The sequence below is a fragment of the Saccopteryx bilineata genome, chromosome 1, assembly GCF_036850765.1.
Source record: "Saccopteryx bilineata isolate mSacBil1 chromosome 1, mSacBil1_pri_phased_curated, whole genome shotgun sequence".
NCBI classification, from domain to species: domain Eukaryota; kingdom Metazoa; phylum Chordata; class Mammalia; order Chiroptera; family Emballonuridae; genus Saccopteryx; species Saccopteryx bilineata.
The window spans coordinates 346,153,638-346,162,884 of NC_089490.1; positions in this window are offsets into that span (position 1 = coordinate 346,153,638).

Genomic DNA, 9,247 nt, shown 5'->3' on the forward strand with positions numbered 1-9,247 from the left:
TCCACAAAAAGGACCCGAGAGCCAGAATTTAGGGCCACTCCTATTCAAAAATAAATAAATAAATAAATAAATAAATAAATAAATAAATAAATAAATAAAGTACAATAATGTTATTATATATGTTATATATTATATATTATTATATGTTATATATAAAATATTATATATATTATGTGTATATATTGAGTTAGAAAATAATAGCATTAGATTATACCTCAATAAAAACCCACGAGTCCAGATTTATAGGAATAATTGAATAAGGAAGTAAACGGGGAAGAAAGGACAGCTCTTATAGAATTCCAATTCATAAATGTAGACTATGCTGAACACATTTGCCTTCTGGGAGTCTAGAAATTTGCTACATGCTAGGCAGAAGACCAGCCTCCAATAAAAACTGTGGGTGCCGAGTCTCATGGGTTTCCTGGGCAGAAACAGAACACACACGCTGAATTTTCATCTCTGGGGGAAAGTGTGCCTAGTGTGTTCCCTCATGAGAGTGAGAGAACATAGGAAGCCTCCACATGGCTGCCTCCACACTTTGCCTTTTCCTTATGATCTAATGTGTGTCCTTATTACATACGTCATTGTATGTCTTAGCTGTATGGCTATATGCTGAGTTCTATGATTCCTAGTGAACCTCTGAAACCAGGAGCGCTCTTGGGGACCCTCAACCAAATACCACATAAAAGATTTAAAAATATGTAATATAGTACCATAGCTTGTTAATGGACACATATGTATGAAGAAAATGCACAGCAAAAGGAGCTACCAAGCACAAGATAGCTATTACTTCTGGGAGTGCAGGAAGTAGAATATGATTAAGGATAATCAAAAGGTTTCAATTGTATTTGTAATTATTTAAAGGTGGCAGTGGTTTCATGGGTGTTCGTTTTATTATTCTTTAAACTTAATTATGTCTGAAATATTTCATTTTTATAGATAAGCCTATACAAAATGCTAGGGTTGTTCTTCAAACTTCTCCAAATTTACAATCATCAACTCCGTGGATCACCAAGTCAATTTAAAAATAAAAAATCTAAAACTAACACCAAATCTTTCTCAATTGTTTGACTGATGGTTTCAGTCTTATGCCTGAGGCAGTGAGGTTTAGTAGTACATAATCTCTATATTTGAAGATCAAGATATCTTGGCTCCAATCTTGACTTCCCACTTCCTAGTTGAGTGACCTTGGCAAGTTATTTAATTTCTGTACTGCAGGTTCCTCATCTGTAGAATGGGCACACTTGACTCCCTTCATGGCTCAAACAGTTTCACTTCCTGTATGAGAACCCCATAGTCCTCCATGCTAAAACAGTAACTCTTATCAGCCTCCACAGTACTTTGTACAGCTTGTTTCTAATGAATTTTCTGAATATATCACTCCATTGGTCACACTGATTAATCTGTCAAAAATGGGGAAAAAATCTATTCTGATGGTTTCATACAGCATTTAATTAAGGGTGTTGTCAACAGAACTCCAAAAAACAGGATGAGACCAATCTGCAGAATTGACCTCAATCATACCCAAGGACCTTGACCAAACCAGCTGGAAAAACAACCACCAAAAAAACAAACAAACAAAACAGCCTGACACAGTGGTGGCACAGTGGATAAGGCATTGACTTGGGACGCTGAAGTTGCAGGATTGAGTGTGGGTTCAACCAGCTTGAGCACAAGCTCACCAGCTTGAGTGCAAGGTTGCCAGCTTGAGCATGGGATCATTGACAAGATCCCATGTCGCTGGCTTGAGGCCAAAGTTGCTGGCTTGAGCAAGGAAGGCATCACTGGCTTAGCTGGAGCCTGCCGGTCAAGGCATGTATGAGAAGCAATCAATGAACAACTAAAGTGCTGTAACTGGCCTGACCTGTGGTGGTGCAGTGGATAAAGCGTCGACCTGGAAATGCTGAGATCGCCGGTTTGAAACCCTGGGCTTGCCTGGTCAAGGCACATATGGGAGTTGATGCTTCCAGCTCCTCCCCCCTTCTCTCTCTCTCTGTCTCTCCTCTCTCTCTCTCTCTCTCTCTCTCTCTCTCTCTCTCTCTCTCCTCTCTAAAATGAATAAAAAATAAATAAATAAAAAATAAAAAAAATAAAGTGCTGTAACTATGAGTTGATGCTTCTCATCTCTCTCCCTCTCCCACTTCAATAAAAAAAAAAGTCATCGGGGTATACCTTAGAAAGCCAGGTGGTATCCTCTAACTTCTATATTGACCTTGAATCCGGCCTGAGGCATTAATTCAGGTACAGCAGGATCACATTGGCTATTACAGACTATGTTAGCCAACAAGAATGTTGAGAACAATTCTATCATCCTGGCCAGTAAGTTGAGGCTTACTCAAATTCATTCCAGGGCTAAGCTGGTATCATTGATAGCTTCATCTAAAGTCAGGAACAAAATCCATATCAACATTTCTAATAGAATGACCATTAAGATAGGGATAACCGCCTGATCTGTGGTGGCGCAGTGGATAAAGCATCGACCAGGAAATGCTGAGGTCGCCAGTTCAAAACCCTGGGCTTGCCTGGTCAAGGCACATATGGGAGTTGATGCTTCCAGCTCCTCCCCCCCTTCTCTCTCTCTGTCTCTCCCTCTCCTCTGTAAAATAAATTTAAAAAAAAATAGGGATAACCTCCCACAGAGTGTGCATAAATTAGCCCTCCAGGAAGCTCCCCCATGTAACCAAGGGTAGCCTCTTTTTGGAGCAATCTCCAGTTATCTCATGGCTACATGATCTACTGGTGATGCTTCCCTAAACACCTGAAAGTTGATAAAGACTCTCCCTATGGTGCACGGCACCACATTTTCAGGGAGGAAGGCAAGATTGTGCCTGGCTTCCACACGAGGATATTCTGTGTGTATCCTGGGGCCATATATGATGCCCCCGTCTACATTGTTGGGGCCTCCCCAAAATGGGACCCACATCACTCAGGGATTACAAACTGTCCTTAATGTGGCCTCAGGACTCCCCATTCACTTAGAATAATTGAAAGCAGTCCTTATTTTGGAAAGGTTTCCCAATGGCAATTAGTCCAAGCTGTCCCATATGGCCACACCATCAGCCAGGTGGTATCTGTCCACCCCATAGGATGACTAAGAGCTGTAAGAATCAGGGGTGGGAGGTTCTGGAAGTTGTGACATGTTTTGCATGAGAGGTATAGGAACTGAAAGTGCTGATTTTCTGACACACTTCTCAGAAGGTTAAAGGAAATGGCTATCAAAGTGCCATCAGAGTCATCTGGTGGCAGGTGGCAAAACCACTGATCAGTCAAGTTTGAGGAGCTCACATCAGTTTGGGAGAGTTGTACTAAGCCATTTTACTCTGAAAGAAAGGCTTCAGGAGATGACTCTTTATCCAAATGTTCTATCTAGGAGCATGTCAAACCAACAAGAAAATCCATGTGGCTGAATAAGAATTAAATGTGAATACTTAAGGCCTCCTTTTGGCTAAGGTGCCACCTGGAGGCAACCAGGTATGAAAACCAGGTTGGCCTGGAGATGCTGTTAGGGCAAAGAAAACATAATTGGAGTGATGGGCATATGATGCAGTACGCAGATGATATTTGATTAGGTTTCACACCTAAGCCTGTACCCCAATAAATTTAATTAAATATATATATATATTATATATATATAACATCACACTCAGCAATACTCAGGAAGGCAGAAAACTGAATTTTCAAAATACATCTGTAAAACATTCCCCAAACCTTACTCAGTAAGCAACTGTAATTAATTCTATGTCTCAACTTGATTGGAACACAGGATCCCCAGTGATTTGGTTAAGCATTATTCTGGATGTGTCTAAAGGTGTTTCTGCATAAGATTACTATTTGAATCGCTGCTCTCAGTAAAGAAGACTGCCCTCCGTAATGTTGGCAGGCTTCATCCAATTTGTTGGAGGCCAGAATAAACAAAAATTGGAGTATGGGAGAATTCACTCTCTTTCTCCCTGTTTGCAAGGTAGGACATCAGTCTCCTGCTTCTGGATGGAGAACTTACACCATCAGTTCTCCTGGTTATCAGGCCTTCAGACTCAGACTGAAACTACACTATTGGGTCTCCTGGCTCTCCAGCTTACAGACAGCAGATCATGGACTTCTCAGCCTCCATAATCGTGAGCCCATTCCTCATAATACATCTCTGTATACACACACACATGTATCCTATTTGTTCTGTTTCTCTGGAGAACCCTAACATAGTAGTCAAGAGGAAGTGACCGCTTTCTAGGGACAGCCACATTTAGTGACCACACTGCCTTACTAAAATGTATTGACCAAGATGAGGTTAGAGATGTAGAGTCAGAAATCTTTCAAGTACACTTTTTTAATAGGTTGTCCCAATAGTTAACAATCTAGCCCTGGCCAGTTTGCTCAGTAAATAGTGTCAGCCCAGTGTGTGGTCATCCCAGATTCGATCTCCAGTCAGGGCATACATGAGAAATGACTATTTGCTTCTCTTCCCTTTCCTTTCTCCCTTCTCTCTCTCTTCCCTTCCCACAGCCACTGGTTTAACTGGTTCAAATGTCAGCCCCAGGCACTGAGGATAGCTCGGTTGATTCAAGCATTGGCTCCAGACGGAGGGCTCCTGGGTAGATCCCAGTCAGAGCGCATGAAGGAGTCTATCACCCCTCCTCTCACCTAAAAAATAAATAAAAATAAACAATACTAGATGCCCATGGATGAAAGAGTGGAAGGTTCATCAACCACTTTGACTATCATATAGCCTACCATTAACTGGCTTTTGCAATAAAATTTGCACCACTATCAGACTGCATGTAGTCAAGAAAAGCAAAGAGGCCCTGGACGGTTGGCTCAGTGGTACAGCGTCGGCCTGGCGTGCAGGAGTCCCAGGTTTGATTCCCGGCCAGGGCACACAGGAGAAGCGCCCATCTGCTTCTCCACCTGTCCCCCTCTCCTTCCTCTCTCTCTCTTCCCCTCCCGCAGCCAAGGCTCCACTGGAGCAAAGTTGGCCCGGGTGCTGAGGATGGCTTTGTGGCCTCTGCCTCAGGCGCTAGAATGGCTCTGGTCACAACAGAACAACGCCCCAGATGGGCAGAGGGTCGCCCCCTGGTGGGCATGCCGGGTAGATCCTGGTCGGGTGCATGCAGGAGTCTATCTGACTGCCTCCCGGTTTCCAGCTTCAGAAAAATACAAAAAAAGAAAAAAGAGAAAAGAAAAAGAAAAGCAAAGACATGAGACATAAGTTTGAAGACCAAAATTGTGTGAAGTTGACTGAAAACACTAGAAAAAGCAACACTAACCTGAAAAAATGTCAACAGGCCCTGACCGGTTGGCTCAGTGGTAGAGCGTCAGCCTGGCGTGCAGGAGTCCCGGGTTCGGTTCCCAGCTAGGGCACACAGGAGAAGCGCACATCTGCTTCTCCACCCATCCCCCTCTCCTTCCTCTCTGTCTCTCTCTTCCCCTCCCGCAGCCAAGGCTCCATTGGAGCAAAGTTGGCCCGGGCGCTGGGGATGGCCCCATGGCCTCTGCCTCAGGCGCTAGAGTGGCTCTGGTCGCAACAGAGCGATGCCCCGGATGGGCAGAGCTTTGCCCCCTGGTGGGCATGCTGGGTGGATCCCGGTCGGGTGCATGCGGGAGTCTGACTGCCACCGTTTCCAGCTTCAGAAAAATACAAAAAAAAAAAAAAAAAAAAAAAAAAAAAAAAATCAACAGTGGTGAGGTACGACTGATAACTCCCAGAGGAAGCCAAATGCCTGATACAATCAATCAGCCAAGAGTGGATGGCAGTCACATCCTGTGCTATGGGCCCTCACCTAGACAAATGGGGCTTTTGACATGAGTCACAATCTGGCATGCAGCAGTAGCCTCTGCATCAGAAACGTGTTTTACTTTGTGCCTAGGCTACAATGGTGAGTATAATGCCACGTCTGGTATGATGATGGATCCAGGCAACAATGGTGGCAATCTGAGTGGTCCAGGCTCCAGCAGCAGCAGCTTTATTCCAGCTGGTCTCATCAAAAATCAGCCCCCCACTGTGGGCATCTATATGAGTGACCCAGACAGTTAAAATTATAATGGCTGTAATTCGTTTCTAGTTTGTGGCACTAAAGAATAGTGTCTTTATTCTTTTTTGTTGTTGTTGCGACACCTTAGTTGTTCATTGATTGCTTTCTCATATGTGCCTTGACCGTCGGGGATACAGCAGACCGAGTAACCCCTTGCTCGAGCCAGCGACCTTGGGTCCAAGCTGGTGAGCTTTTGCTCAAACAAGATGAGCCCGCGCTCAAGCTGGCGACCTCGGGGTCTCGAACGTGGGTCCTCCGCATCCCAGTCCAACGCTCTATCCATTGCGCCACCACCTGGTCAGGCAGTGTGTTTATTCTGACAGTCTGTAGACTTGTAAGTGATACTACAGAATTCTAGCCCATTGGCAAGAGCTTGAGACTCAGTAAAAATATATCTAGTCCCTGGGAATTATCTAGGGCACCGATTCTCAACCTGTGGGTCGCGACCGGGGTCGCGACCCACAGGTTGAGAACCGCTGCCTTAGGCGATAAGGACCTTGCTAGCCTACAGCCTGTCTCCCACACCCAATGCAAACTATAAGCAAGCAAACATATATCATACTTACAAACTTGTTTGACCAACATTCAGATATTTAGTCCTAGAGAAGGAATGACATTTGCCCAAGGTTGGCGAATTAGAATAAAGCTAGCAACAACCCAGGTCTCTCATCTCTCACTTGAGAAACTCTTCTTTTCCCCTCTCCCTCAAACCCACTCCTCCCCTGGGATGGTGAAAAGCTAGAAACAAACAAGCATATCTATCAATAGGGAAAGAGTTCAATTAAAAACATTCCTATTATTGAACATCATGCAGCTACTAAAAATGTTTGACTGCCTGACCAGGCGGTGGCACAGTGGATAGAGCGTCAGACTGGGATGAAGAGGACCCAGGTTTGAGACCCTGAGGTCGCCAGCTTGAGTGCAGGCTCATCTGGTTTGAACAAAAGCTCACCAGCATGGACCCAAGGTTGCTGGCTCAAGCAAGGGGTTACTCGGTCTGCTGTATCCCCGACGGTCAAGGCACATATGAGAAAGCAATCAATGAACAACTAAGGTGTCACAACGAAAAACTGATGATTGATGCTTCTCATCTCTCTCCGTTCCTGTCTGTCCCTGTCTGTCCCTCTCTCTGCCCCTCTTTAAAAAATAAAAAAAAAATAAAAAAAGTTTGACTTATATATACTGACAGGGAAAGTGCCTAAAAATATTAAGTTAAACAAAATAGTTTAAAACATAATTCAATTTTTGTTTAAAAAAGTGACGTTTCAAGGCTCCTGAATAGCCAAGGCTTCTCTTTAAGATCTCAGAATTTCACAATATCACCTAGTATTAGCATTTCCAAATGCATTACCTCTGTAATTCTCTCATTTCCTTCAATAAAAGGTGATAGTAGTTTTAAAAAAAAAAAGTGAAATTACATGTTTGTATATGTAAAGAAAAAGGTGGCCCTGGCTGGTTGGCTCACTGGTAGAGCGTCAGCCTGGCGTGCAGAAGTCCTGGGTTCGTTCGAGACCCAGAGGTCGCCAACTTGAGCGCAGGCTCATCTGGTTTGAGCAAAAAAGCCCACCAACTTGAACCCAAGGTCGCTGGCTCCAGCGAGGGGTTACTCAGTCTGCTGAAGGCCCGCGGTCAAGGCACATATGAGAAAGCCATCAATGAACAACTAGGGTGTTGCAACGCGCAATGAAAAACTAATGATTGATGCTTCTCATCTCTCTCTGTTCCTGTCTGTCTGTCCCTGTCTATCCCTCTCTCTGACTCACTCTCTGTCTCTGTAAAAAATAAATAAAATTAAACAACCTTAAAAAAAAAAAAAAAAAAAAAAAAAAAGAAGTCCTGGGTTCGATTCCCAGCCAGGGCACACAGAAGCGTTCATCTGCTTCTCCACCCCTCCCCCTCTCCTTCCTCTCTGTCTCTCTCTTCCCCTCCCGCAGCGAGGCTCCATTGGGGCAAAGATGGCCCGGGCGCTGGGGATGGCTCCTTGGCCTCTGCCCCAGGTGACAGAGCAACGCCCCAGAGGGGCAGAGCATTGCCCCCTGGTGGGCAGAGCGTCGCCCCCTGGTGGGCGTGCCGGGTGGATCCCGGTCGGGCGCATGCGGGAGTCTGTCTGACTGTCTCTCCCCATTTCCAGCTTCAGGAAAAAAAAAGAAAAAAAAAAGGTAACCCAGTATAAAAGAATCTAAGAAATAGTCTTGTAAAGGGTTATTACTTGTCTACATCTACAAGCCTTGGGACCCCTGTGTCTAATAGTAACTCCTTTTGATTGTAGATGGAAAAAAATTTTTTTAATAAATCAAGATGTGGTCAAACTGAATCTGACAAGCTCAGGGAAAGCCTACACAATGGCCTTGTGAACTCAGAGAACTAAGGTAAGCACAGGATGGTCTAAAAGCAAACCTTTCTAACTAAAAACAGTTCATGGTGGGTAGTCACGTCCTAGGAAAGAACTTTCTCTAAACAAAGGTCAATGAGGCTTTTACTCAAGCCTGTCTGTCTTTTGCATCTACAATAATGTACCTGATAACATGCCTTTGGAATGTAAGGGTTGTCTTCCTTTTTTTCTATCAGGCCAGACAGCCCACCAGAGCAGAGGCCAACAGACTCACTGTTATTGTTATGTGAACCATTAACTGTTAACTATTTTGTTCCTGCCCACGTGAAAGAAATTTCAGCATATACACTTTCACTTTTTACCTAATCCCAGAGATTTCCCTGCTTTGCTTTCTCCAGGCTCCCTTGATCACCAATCAATTTCATGTAACCACCTTCTGTCTTCCCCTTAGATTCTGATGTATATATAAAATGAGTAGTGAAACCGTCATTTTCCGGAGCATTTTCTCAACCCATTGAGACTTTGCTTCCCAGCAATTGTCGACAGTTTGGCTCAAATAAACTCATAAAAATTCTTACAGGTTTGTAAGTTTATGTTGACATGATTATCCACTTTCAAAAGTTTGCAATTGCTGACATAATAGAATTATCATCAAAGGGGGTGCCCTAGAAGCTCAGAGAATTATCCAAGGTTGACAGAAATATAGAATCCAAGGCTTCAACTCCAACCCAGTGATATCCCATAACCCCTATGGTGTGACACTAGAGAAGACAATATTCCCAAGTCAGAGAAAAAAATGTGATATGTTTTATAAGGTGAATGTGGTTTTAGACATTAGGTTCAACTAGAATTGTACTTCTGTAAGGATAGGAGGACAATATTCCTATAG